The following is a 13,179-nucleotide window of genomic DNA, read 5'->3' as shown; positions in this document are numbered from 1 at the left end:
CCGAATCCCCCGTGTCCCGCGGCGCTGCGGGCTCCGCTCCCCCGCGGGGGTCTGTCAGCATCCTCAGCCCTCGCGTTCGATCGCTCACGTGGTGCAAACGGCCTCGCTCCTCCAGCGGCCGAGGATTTGGGAGGAAACACAAACTGAGCGAACAATGCAGCGAGGGAGCGTGAAAGGAAGAGCGAATGCCCGCGCTGCAATGAGCCGGCGAGCCGGTGCACGTGCGCGTGTGCGCACACGCATGTGCACGGGACGCTGCCCGCACTGGCACAGCGGCCCCCGCACCCCCGGGCTGGCACGCTCCGGGGACACCGGGAGCAGCAATGACATTTGAAAGCGTGCTTCAGAGGCCAGCGATTAAGGCTGGGGGCAATTTTCCCTCCTTGCTCCCACCTCCGTGCAGAGCACCTGCCCGCAGCAGAAATGCATCGCCGCAGAGGAGCAAAGTGGCAGCACGGTTAACGCAAAAATATCTGTTCTAAAGGATGCAATAAAACAGAGCCAGGGAAGGGTTTATAGGGAAGCAATTGCTGTGCAGGGTGAGAAGGAGTCACCAGAGGCCAATCTGACTGGTTTTATTGCCTGTTACCGGTGACTTTTCCCAACCAGGGGACAATAGATCCTCCGCTATCAGCCTCAGCTCTAGTCAATACAAACATGACACAGTTTTTTAAACTAATATTTTTCCAGCATGCAATTCCACAGAGAGCGAGAACACAGCGTTACCATGGCGATATATAGACAGCATCTGCCTTGGACGTAGCTGAAGGGAGAAATTGGAATAGAATTGCAAATTTCCTCTGTCCGGGAAGGCTCCCAAGGAAGGCGCCGCGGCGGGCTGAGCGGGCCAACGCCGCCGGCGAGCCCGCGCGCTCCCGCAGCGCAGCGCCGAGCCGGGGCCGGCCGCAGCCACCCGGCGAGCAGAGGGGGAGCGGGGCCGGCCGGGTGCTGCCCCGGTGGGGGACCGGCACCGCCTCGCGCCCTGGGGCAGAGCTGTGCAGCGGGTGAGCGCAGCACGGGGGGGTGCAGGGATCGGGGTGCCAGTGCTGTGCGGCGGGGGCCGCTCGGCTGCCGGAGCGGAGGCGAGCGGGGTGACGGGGGCCGCGCTCGGCTGTCAGCTGAGAACTTCAAAAGCAGAAGCGCGTGCGACGCAATCAGGCGCAATTCAACACCCATTAGCCAAGAGCGGCGCTGGCAGCAGCCATTTGACGGTGGTGGGTTTGCACCGATCCTGCTGGTGCGGGGAGGGTTACCAGCTCCCTGGCAGGGGAGCCTGCTCCTCAGAGCAGCTTTCGAAGGAAGAAAGAAAAGCAAGCGGGGCTGGGAGCCGTGCCCTCCTCTCCCCGCTCCCCTCCCGCCGCCAGGACCCGGGGATCCCCGGGAGCAGACAAAACTGCAGTGCTGGGGGACTATCGCCCCGTCCTGCCCGTGACGCCTCCAGCACCCGCTCTGTCACGCTTGCCACGGGGGCGCAAAGCTTCAGAGATTTTGCTGCTCCCCCCTCTGCGGCAGCACAAGCCTCTCCGCTCGGTGCCGGCTGCAGCCAGGCGCGCGGGTGCGGGCGGCACGGGGCACACACGGCAGGCTGCGCACAGGGAGGCTCTTGGGCAGCAGCGTGCTGCGACGGCTCCGGGCCCCGGTGCAAGGGAAGAGGGGTCCCCTGGCCCCCCAGCCACCACTGCTGCTCCCTGGCCGCTTCTCCGGCCCTCAGCCCGCACCAGGGCACAGGGGAAATGCTCGAGCAGAAGACGATTTCCCTCCCAGCCCGCGATTCTCGCTCTCCAGAGATCTCTCACTCTCGCTGCACCGCAAGAATTTACCCCCCCCCGGAGAGGCGCAGGGCAGAGGGGGGCAACAGCTACACTGAAGCCCGTAACCAGCTCTCCCAGGCGGGCAAGGGGGCTGCGTGTGAACGCACGGCCCAAGCCTGACACGTGCTGGCTGTGGATGCTCAGCACCTTTGGAAAACAAAACCAGACCGGGGACCCCGCGAGGCAAAGGAGCCCCTGCTCTGCGCAGGGAAAGGGTGCGTCTCTGCAGCAACGCCAGCAGACACCTCTTCCCGGGCGCCGCTGCCGGAGCCCACGCTACGCTCTGCGCAGCACCGGCACGCGCGGCTGCAGCAGCAGCACGGCCCCGTCGGGGCTCCAGCCCGCGGTGCTGCCGGGTGCAGCCCGCGCTGCCGGCCAGAGCCACCACGGGAAGGCCCGGACACCCCTGGCACCCCGGAGGGTGGTCCCGAGAGAGGGGCGAACGTCTCGGGGCTGTTCGACGGCCGAGCGCGCTGCCACATCGCCCAGCTAATTAAAATGGGCCAGATGTGGTGTGCAGGATCTACCCCCCCCCCAGCCTGAAGGCGGCAGATGTGGGAGAAGCCGTGCGGCACGTGCACACACCGGGACGTGCTCCCTCCTCGGGCACATCCAGCGTCCGTGGCATTTCCTGGAGAGGCACGAGAAAGCGGAGGGCGCGAGCTGACCCGGGCGCTGGCAAAGGCTTGCTGGTTTTCCTGAGAAAGGCAGCTGGGAGGCAGGGCGAAGCGTGCCCACGCCGGGCTGCAGGCTCCCCAGCAGCTGCCAGCCAACCCTGCTTTGCCAAGCTTTATAGGGTGAAAAGTTGGAGGCTGCAAAGTTGCAGCGTCTTTACAGGGAGCTCCAGCGAGCTTGCGAGCTGCTGCAGCACCAGTCCACCGCTCGGCGACCGGACCTGCTCCACGCAGACCCCCGGCAGCAGCGGCGGCATGCGCCAGCACGGAGGCAGTCGCCCAGCAGACAACCCTCCGGCGTCAGGACTGCGGGGAGCGGATGCCGCAGAGCCCACCGGGCTCCCCGAGGGGCCAAGCGGGCTGGTGCGGGCACAAGTGCCCACGTGGAAACCCTCCTGCCGGCCCCCCGCGCCGGGGAAAGGGTGAGCCAGGCGCTAGGGCTTGCAAGCTGGCTCTGCGTGACCGCAGCTCACAGCAGCCTCGTTGCTGTGCTGGGTAATAATCACTTGCGTGAGGATAATTATGGCACGAAAAGAGAAAATTCCATTAAAGCGGTGCCCCGCAGAGCTGCCAGAGCCGCCCGCTGGGTGTAGCCCGGGGGGCTGTCGTGCTGCGGCGGCTGCCTGCAGTCCCTGCCCTGCTCGCGCTGCTCTGCAGCGACACTGGCGGTGCCAGGGCAGGGAAAGGTGGGCAGCCCCCAGCACCGGGCTCCTGGCAGCCTCGGGGCCGAGGGATGAGCCAACCCCAAACGCTGCAACCTCCCATCTCGCGCAGGAGCCCCGAGCCCCAGAGGCTCGTGCGTGGGACCAGGGTCGCTCATCCCTGCCCCGTCTCGGGAGCACATGCAGAGCAGGACGGTGTCAGACACAGCTGGCACAGTCATGCCAGCCCTCAAAGAAATTAAGGGGCTCTCCCGAGCTGCAGGCAAAGGCACGTTAACACTCCAGTAACCCGGGGAAGAGGCAGCATGCAACACGGGGTCCCAGCCCAGCTCTGCCCGGGAGCAGGAGCCCCAGCGCGTGGCAGTCCCAGGGACACTGCCCAGGCTCCGGCCGGCCGGGCGGCACCCCGCCGCTCTGCTGACCTCCGAGGAGGTGGCAGCACCATGCTTCCTTGCGCCGCTCCTCGGCACTCCCACCTGCACGGCCCCGCGGCTGCAGGAGCCGGTGCTAGCCAGCCACCGCGGCCGGCGTGGCGCCAGGCTCCACCGCAGCCCGTGTGATGGGGCCCCCACTGCCCCCCAATCAGAGGGGAGAGGCTGGGGACCGCTCCGCTCTCCAGCCAGGACTGGGGGCACCTGCATGCTGGGAACGTGCCGCTGGCAGCGGGGGCTCCCTGGACACAGTCGGCTCCTGCCCATCTCCCCAGCATGGGGACCGCTGCAGCTCCAGGGCTGCCAGCTGGGGCGAAGCGGCAGAGCTCAGCGCGTGGGCACCCTGCACGGGGCGGTGGGACCCAAGGGGGCGGCTGCACTGAGGCTGTGCTCCATGGGAGAAGAGCTTTCCCCGCGGGGCTCCAGCCCCACACTGGAGACTCACGGACCCCTGGGACTCCAGGGATGTGGCAGGGGCTCTGATGAGCAGGGAGAGGCTGGCAGGGGAACGGGGGGCATGGGCAGGTCTGGGGGAGCTGGGGGGCTGCAAGGCTGGAGGCAGGCCAGACTGCGGGGTCCCCAAGAGCAGAGTGGGGGGGACAGGGCCTGACTCCCCAGCACCACGTCAGCGCTCTGGGGACAAGGGGGTGCCCAGCGCGGGCCAGGGCTTGGGGTGCTGGGGACCTGGTGCAGCCCCTCCAGCCGTGTGGGTGCCCCATGACAGCTGGCAGTGGGGGTGGCCAAGGGGGGGCACAGCCCCACACACACAGCCCATGCTGGGCTGCCCCACGCCCCTCACGCGAACAGGTCCCCGTGCAAGTGGCCCCCCACAAAGCAACACCTCCCTGCAGCACACCTCTAATCCCCACCCAGCTCCAAACACTCGCACGCACACCAGCGCACGCAGGCTGTTGTACGTGCCTTTGCACATCGCCCCCAAAGCCAGGGGCTGCACACGCCCCCTGCCCCAGTGGTTTCTTGCACACACAGGCTGCCCCCACCTCGACAGGCTATCGCACCCCGCCGCGGACGGGATGCTGCATACGCACCCCATCCCGACAGGCTCTTGCACGCGCATCCCCTGGACAGGCATTTACACACACGCTGCCTGGACGGGATGCTGCATACACACCCCATCCCGACAGGCTCTTGCACGCGCATCCCCTGGACAGGCATTTACACACACGCTGCCTGGACGGGAGGGACGCAGCACCCGCGCCCACCCCCGCTGCTGCTTGCACGCGCATCTCCTGGACGGGCTCCTGCACGAGCATCCCCCGGCCGGGCTGCTGCACGCCACGGAGGCACCCCTGCACACGCCTCCCCCGGCAGCCACGCAGCCCCCGGAAGGCTCCTGCGCAAGCCCCCCGCGACGGGCGCCCGCTCGCAAGGCCCCCGGCGGGCTGCGGCTCGCACCCCCGACGGGCGCCCGCCTCGGCCGCCCCGCCGCCGGCAAGCGCGGTACTCACAGGCGCTCGGTGCCGCGGGGGATGCTCCGGGGCACGCCGCGCAGGGCCGTGCCGTGGCAGTCCACCGTGGTGCCGCTGCAGGCGCAGAGCGGCGGGCAGGCGGCGGCGCGGCCCCGGCACAGCGCGGCGCACGCCAGCAGCCAGGCGGCGGCACGCAGCCCCGCCGGGGCCGCCGCCGCCGCGCCGGGGGTCGGGGTCGGGGTCGGAGCCGGCGCCGGGGCCGCGCCGGGCGTCGGGGCCGCGCCGCGCGGCGCCGCCATGGCAGCGGGCAGCGGCGCTAGGCGGCGGGGCCGCTGCGCATCCCCGGGGCGCGGGGCTCGGCCCGCTTTGGCTCGGCTCGGCTCGGCTCGGCGCGGCGCGGCGCGGCGCGGCTGCGGGGCGAGAGCGCCGTCGGCGCGCACCGCGCTCCCTCTCTGCCGCCCCGTCCCGCAGCCCCGGCGCAGCCCCCGCGCTCGCTCCGCCCCCCGGCCCTGCCCGCCCCGACGGGCGCCCTCCCCCGGCCCGGCCCCCGCCCCGCCCCGCGCCCCGCGCCCCGGCACCGGCACCGGCACCGGGGCCGCCGCCGCGGCAGCGCGCCCCGGCGCCGGCACCCCGCGCCGTCGGGGCTCCGGCTCGGGAGAGGCCTGGGGCGCCGGGCTGCAGCAGCGCGCGTGGGGCGCATGGGGCGAGGGCACCCCGGGGACGGCGCTGGCTTCTCCCGGCTGCGGAGGCCAAAGGAGAAGCAAGGAAGAGTCGAAATATACCTGTCTGGATGCAAAAACAAGTCGAGCCGAGAGATCTCGTGAGCTCGGCCCGAATTGTTTGACACCTCAGAAATGTGAATATTGCATTTGTTGTCTTCTATGTTCTTCCCTGCGGTCTACAAATGAAAAGCAGAAGGGTGTAACCAGGAGGGCTGGGCACCAATTTTACTAATTGTACCTGAAACACTCGCATAACCCCTGACTCCAACGGCTGAGTCTTTAAGGAAAACAGCAGGGATTTTGAGATGCCCGATGGAGTCGTGGCTGTTGACAGCACCTGCTGCGAATTTCCTCCTCGGGGAGGAGGGAGCCTGCCAGATTCCTCCAGCAGTCAGAGAGAAGTGTGAGGGCTGGGGAGGTGGCAGTGTGCATGGAGGGGCCAAGCAAGCCCCACGGCGGTGCAGCATCCCTCAGGGAAACCCCTTCCACCCCATGCTCCCAGGGGAATACTCACCTCTGCACACTGGGAGCTGGTTTCTTGCTCAGCTTAAAGCATTTCTCCAGCTGGCTTCGGAGCCACAGGCTGCTTCCTCAGCCCCTTGACCTGCTCCGTACCCCTTCTGCACAGCGTGAAGGTGGTGAAAGGCAGGGGAGCATGGACACCCCACCACGCACTCATCCCCTCTGCCTCTCCCCCTGACCTGCAGGACATTTGCAGGGACAGTGGTGGGTCCCGGGGCAGGACTGCCTCTTAAATCAATATTCCCCATGCACAGCACTCTGCAAGCCAACGCTCTTTAAACAGAAAGAGAGAGGTGTCTGCATGAATCTCACTCTGGCAAGGGCCACCTCACGCGCGCGCACACACACAGACACACAGACACACAGGGCAGCATCAGCTTGGCCCAAATCAGCAGCCTTTTCCCATCCCGAATGCAGGCTCCCATCATCTGTCTGCATTTTCATGACATCTCCTTCCTTTGGCCCCAATCCCGGGAGGAAGCTGCGGCTGAGATGCTTGAAAGGGGTTTGTTCCTTGTTGCTACACAGCAGCCCTGACAGCGAGGAAGATGAGCTGCTTCCCAGGACTCTGGGAGCTGACCCATCGCTGGCACGGCTTCAGGAGAGGTGGCCCTGCAGCCTGCTGCGGTGCTCAGGCAGAGACCCTGGCACTGAGCACCCAAAGGGACTCGGACCCCCCTGCCACGGACCCCAGCTCCACACCCTGGGCTGCGCAAAGCCCATGCCGGTGTTTTGTTCCTCCCGAACTGGCTCCCTTGACCAGCCTCCTTGGTGGCACTGGGCTGAGTTTCTGGGGGTGAAGATTATTTCCCAGCTGCTCTGCATTCCCCAGAGCTGGCCGCTACCCACATCATGCCTGCGTGCTGTCGACCCTCTTCCCTCCCTCCCAAACTCCCTCCCGTCCCTTGATGGGTGGAGCAGAGCCCCCCTCTGAGGGCAGCTGTGCTGCCAGGCGGTGTCCCCTGCCCCAGGACATGGTGTCCCCACAGACCAGTCTGTCTTCCTAGCCTGCCCTTTGCTCCTGCTGCAGGAGCAGGATGAGGGATCTTGTTTCCTAACTTTTGCAAAGTCACTTGCCCAAGGCGAATCCTTCATGATCTGCAGGATAAATAGACTCCCCTCGGTCTTTGTGTCCAGCTGCAGCAACATTGGGTCACTTTATAACTGGGGTCACGGTCTTGGCAGAGCAACTAGCCCGCAGGAGAGTGCCTGGAGGCCTCCTTCTGTCTGCGCCAGCCTGGGCCAGGCGGTGGAAGAGGCTCAAGCAAGCGCAGGGCTGGGGCTCTGAAGACCCTGGTTCAGGGCCAGATCCATGTTTTGTCCTGCAGGTATCTCAGCTCCTGCTCTCCTGGGGAGCTACTTGCTGCGCGTGCCACATGCCCACCACGGTGCAGCTCCGGCACCTGAACCCCCTGAGCGGGGCTGCTGGCTGCGGCTGACCCCTCTGCAGGTGCCCCGGTCGCAGCAGCATCCCCCTTCCTGGGCTGCAAACGCACTGCAGGGGCTGAGCGAGGCTCGAGAGGGACGATGGCAGGGCAGGGGGCAGGCTCTGCACTGAGCCCCCCCTCCTGCATGTCAGCCTCTGGCAGTGCTGATGCATTGGCAGTTATGGGGTGGGGGAAGCATCTCTGGGACACTGCCGGACCCAGGGTGGCCTATGCAACGTGCCTGCTGAGCAGCTGCAGTCTGTGCAACCAGAAACAGCCCCAGCACAGGCAGAAATTCAGGACCGCAGAGAGGCAAAGGAGAGGTGAAATGACACTGCTCCGAAAGGGGCCTGGATTAAGACGCGGGACGAGATCCTGCAGGCCTCGGAGCGCTCTGCGTGGGGTGGTGTGGGCCGCTGAGAGCAACAGCTGCCTGGGAAAGGCCCAGGGTGCCTCTGAATATGGATGAGGAGCGGGGAGAAAAATAAAAAACAAACTTTTCTTTATCAAGGGAGGCCTGGTCCTGCCGTCTGCCACCGGGATCTGGGCCAAACTGCTTGATAGAGAGAGAGACCATCTGGATTGTCTGATGGGCTCTGGGTTTGGTTAAAATGAAGCAGAAGCTTTTTTGCAGGAGAGGAGTTTCCATGGGAAGATCTGGGGAAGGATTCCAGGGTACGCGCCAGACCTGTCGTGCAAAGAGATGCGAAGCAGCTACAAAGCTTCAAACAAAATTGCTGCCAGTTTTAAGCCAAGCCCCCCAGGGCAGTATCCGTGCATTTCCACCCAGCCTGGGACGGGCCGTGGCCTGCCTCCGAGCCGCCTGACACACTGTCTGCCGGCAAGGGCCAGCTCCTGCGCCTGCACCGCGTCCCCGGCTCGGGTCTCCCGTCGCACAGCCCCGACGGGGCCGTGCCAGGGCCGGAGGGAGCTGGAGCGCCGCTGCCGAGCACTCGGCGCCTGCCAGCTCTATCGAGGTTTGCAGCTGGCACCTTCCCATCCCGGCTATGCCACATCCTTCCCGCTCAGCGGCCTCCAGGCAGCTAGGTGGGGACTACCCTCTTCCAAACATCCCAGGGCTGGGGAGCAGCAAACAGATGAATTCCTAAGGGCAGGAGCAGACACAGAAGTGGAGCAGAAGCAGGAGAAACGCAGGAGGTTAGCTGTGTGCGCACGGCCACAAGGCCCAGCTGGAGACGAGCCGGGAGCAGCACGGCTGTGACCTCGGGCTCCCCGGTGCATCCCAGAGACTGCGTGGGGAGAGGGCCGCCGGGCTGCCCCTCCGCCGGCCGGGGCCACGGCTGTCACGCCTGGTCGCCTCGGCTCGCGCTGGGAGGCCCGGCCGCCTTTTGTGCCGTCGGACACGCTCGGCTTCGGGGGACGAGGCATTGTGCAGGAGCGGGTCGGCGTGTCGGCCCCGCCGGGGCACCTGTTGGGCTTGTTCAGCGCGACAGTGCCCTTGATGGGTCTATCTTGGAGTCGCGCGGGCGGCCAGGGCCGTCAGGAGCACACTAAATCTCACCCGGATAGCGGCGGCGGCAGGCAGGGCTCAGGCACGCTGAGCAGCGGCTCTTTCTGGCACGTCTCTGAGGACAAGCCCTGTGTCGCTGGCAAACACCACCATCATCTCCCTCCACGTACTGCCAGCATTGCCCCGCAAACGCTGCAGGCATTGCCCTGCCACAACCATCAGCATCATCCTGCAAGCACCACCAGCATCACCCAGTGCCCCACTGACTCCAGGAGGCAGCCCCACTGCCTGGGGACGTTCCCTCTGCCCAGCCCCGGTGGCAAGAGCCCCGTGCTCAGATCACCCTGGGGGTGGGAGACGCCGAGCAGGCAGATTTGGCCCCAGCCTCACACAACAGGGAGCAGCAGAGCAGCGCGAGCCCAGCCTGCCCCTCTGCCCTGAGCAAACCCAGGGCGCTGCGGAGCAGCGGGAAGGGGACGGTCCGCAAGGCACCGCACCTCTGCTTCCTGGCACGGCTGAATGGAGGGGACGAGCCCCGCACCCTGTGCTCCCCAAACCAGCTCTAGCCCACAAGGAAAATTCTGCTCTGAGCAGCCCAGGCGCAGATGGAGAGACGCTGTTCCCAGCGCGGCTGGACACACCAACTGCCTGGGAGCTCTGCGGCACAGCGCAAGCTGGTTTGAATAAGCCACACGCGAGGAGGTGTTTGTGAAGCGTCTCGCACATGGAAACGCTATTGTTCGTGCAGCGTGGGATCAGGATTCAGGGGTCCCCAGATGTAGCGATCGTTCCACATCCGCACCGTGCATGCACACACACTCTTCCCCGCTCACTCTGCCTGGAGCCATTCATTAACCCTCTTCAATGAAGATGCATTGGAGGGATAATTTACTGTTTAATAGACTAACTTTCCATTTGCTGTTGCCAAGCACATCCAACATATTTCTCCACGGTGCCATAAACTGCAGCTCCTCTGCTATAAAGCCCTGCCTCCCAGTAAGAGCAGGTGGGTCTGCAGGATACAGCAAATGACCTTGGCCACAGGGACAAGCAGAGACATTGGGCTTTGTTTTTAGAAGAACAGACCTTGTTCCCATCAACACCTTTTGCCTTACTGCAATCCCCCTTTACACTGACATCTCTGAGCTAGGAAAACCAGGTAACCTGAGGGATAAGAAGCGTCTCAGCTTGACAGATGAGAGAGGCAGAGGCTCTGTCCTGATTTCATTAATGAAGATGCCTTGGGTGCAGACGAGCTTGTCTGTGCTCCTTATTTATGGCTAGCTGGCGGCTGGTCCCATGCTGGGATATAATCAATAAACCATGCGCCCATTTGGACTCACTGGGCCTCCACAGTCACAAGCTGCATTTCTGCATCTTGCCCGTCCCAGCTGTGAGCATGTTTCACTGCATCCCTCCCCCTGCCCTTGTGGAGTTACAAGCCACAGCTATTAGAGGCTGGAAGAAAGTCAGAGCCTGCAAGCTGTAGGACAGGGGAGCTGGCAGCAGCCCCACTTGGCCTCGGTCACCCGAGTTCCTGTGCTGTAGAGGAGACACTTCCAGGGTGCAGGTGCTGCAGGAAGGACCAGCGGCTCTGGCTACGCAAGCCTGAGTGACGGGTTACCAGGGTTTGGCTCCAGAGAACAGCAAGAGGATGCCAGTGTCCAAAAATAACTTGGCAAGCAGGAGAGGGAATGGATTTAGCCTTATTCTTGGGACAGCTCCACTCAGCCCCAGACACGTGCAGGGCCTGGAGGACCACGCTAGGGGCTCCCCCCAGAGCTGACTTTGTCCTTTACAAAGGGGCATCTCCCCAGCCCCAGCCTCTACCCCTTCTCTGCATCCATCAGCCTGAACACTGCTCCCCCCCTTCTCTTTGCTCTCCATGCTGATTGCTTTATTTGTAGTCCCAGCTTCCTCTTCGCCCATCCCTCAGACACAGTCGAGGAGGAAGAACCAGGCCCCTCCATCACAGCAGGGGCCAAGCCTGCCCCTGGCTTTCTGGGCCTGGCTCCGGGGTGGCCGGCAGCTGGGCAGTCAGGGGGTCCGGTCCCACGGCGCAGCGTGTGCTGCCAGCCCCCTCTTGCGCTCTGCAGCAGAACGGCCTTAGCCAGGCACAATGGAGCCGGACGCTTTTGTGCAAGATGCCACGGGGGCCCGAGGCCCCGCTTCCCGCTCGGGCAGGAGGGAAGGCAGGCAGCCCGGCCAGGAGCAGGGCTCAGCTTTGTAAGAGAAAAGGCTAGAAGAAACAAATCCTAGAGCAACCTCAGGCCAGTGCAGACACCCCCAATTTGCAGACTTGCACACACACCCACTTACACACACAGGCACACACAACAAATGGGGTCAAGCTTTTTTTTTGATCCACATCCATCCCAATCTCCAGGCCCAAGCCATGGTGAAGCAAGAGCTTCAGACAGAACAAGAGCTGATGAAGTGGGACCCAGCCCTCTTCTCTGGTGCAAGAGGAGCCAGGCTAAGATCACACAAGCTGCCCCCCAGGAGTGATGGGCAGTGGATTTGTAAATCCTTCCCTCCAGCAAAGCAGGAAAGGCTGGTTTAGCCTGGGAGAGGGGCAGTGCCGGCTGTGCTGGGACTGGGGAGGGAGCACACTACCTCTGGCGAGCTGCAGGTCCTAGGACTTTGCAGCCAGTGACTGGGAGAGGAAAGCTCTGATCCCTCTGACCTCAGTCGCCAAACTGGACCAAAATCAGCACCTCATAGGCTGGTGCTGGGAAGTGTCTGAACCTCACACCACGATCTACAATTGGGGACAGCTTCTTGGTGCACCCCGATGCAGGAGCCTGGGAACAACCCCATGGCATACCTCATGCAGGGGCCCTTCCCTAGCAACGACGATGGGCTGGAAGCAGGATGGGGCCCGAGAGCTGGTGCCAGCAGAGATCCCGCAGGCAGTGCCTGGCCCACAACACAAGGGCAGGGTCAGTGTGAGACCCAGCACGGAGATCCTGGCATCTGTGTGCCTGCACAATTTATAGACTTCAGCACTAGGGGGACGAGCAAACAGAACTAAACATGGTAATTTATTCACTCCATGAAAAAATATTAGTTAATCCAAGCCAATGAGATTGTAAAGCCTGATAACTGGTCTGGCTGGTGCCAACATCTATCACTAACACTACTCATGTTTTTTGTCTATAGTGTTGCCCTAGGCAGTGAGATACAGCAGCAGCATGACAGCTCCAAGCCACACTTGATAATTTAAGAGACGAAAAATATCCTGTTTCAACTCCAAACCAGGGCAGAGTGATTTAAAATCAAAACCATTTACAAAAATTGATTTAGATCTCTGCAGAACTTATTTGCAAGTCTGTGCTGTGCAATTTGAGATAAAACTGTATAATGAAATGAAGGATGAACAGTGCTTGTTTGTTCTGCAATGCCACTGCTGTGCAGGAATACCAACAGGTCAACCAAAAATAATGAAAACTAAGGTTCCCCTTCAAATATGTATCTTCACTCAGTGTTTAGTCCCACTGATTTCAGAACTGCTGCTCTTTTACTTACAGCCAAGCATAGGTGCTTAGGTTGTGGCTTCAGGGGCTAAAAATTATTCATTTTTTAAATTATGTAAGCAGTATAAAGCCTGTCACTTTGAATCATGATTATCAGGGAGGCAATACTTGGATTTGCAGTATTCAAAATAGCTGTTGTGAATGTTTGCATTCCTTTTGTTCAGCAGCTTCAAGAAAAGAAACATCTCTCCGGACTCCCATAGCCACTTTTAAGTGCACAAAGATCCCATCCCCTCCTGCCCCCCGAGCTCCAGGGAGAAAAGGTGCACCAGTCCCATGATACCCAACTTCAGCCTCTGGAGGACAGCCGGGCCTTCTTGAAGCTCAGCCTACAGGAAGGTTTCAAACATACCACGCAGCTTGCTTCTCCTGCTTGTTTTTAACTCACAAAGCAAGGATGCTAATGAGTGTCTGAGCCACGGCAGGCAAGCCCAGGGCATTTCAAATGTGGAAGAACTTCACAGAGAAATAATCTGCATAAAATCTGAGGCGC

This window comes from Apteryx mantelli, chromosome 7 (assembly GCF_036417845.1).
Source record: "Apteryx mantelli isolate bAptMan1 chromosome 7, bAptMan1.hap1, whole genome shotgun sequence".
Lineage (NCBI taxonomy): Eukaryota > Metazoa > Chordata > Aves > Apterygiformes > Apterygidae > Apteryx > Apteryx mantelli.
Note: the sequence above shows the minus strand (reverse complement) of the source record.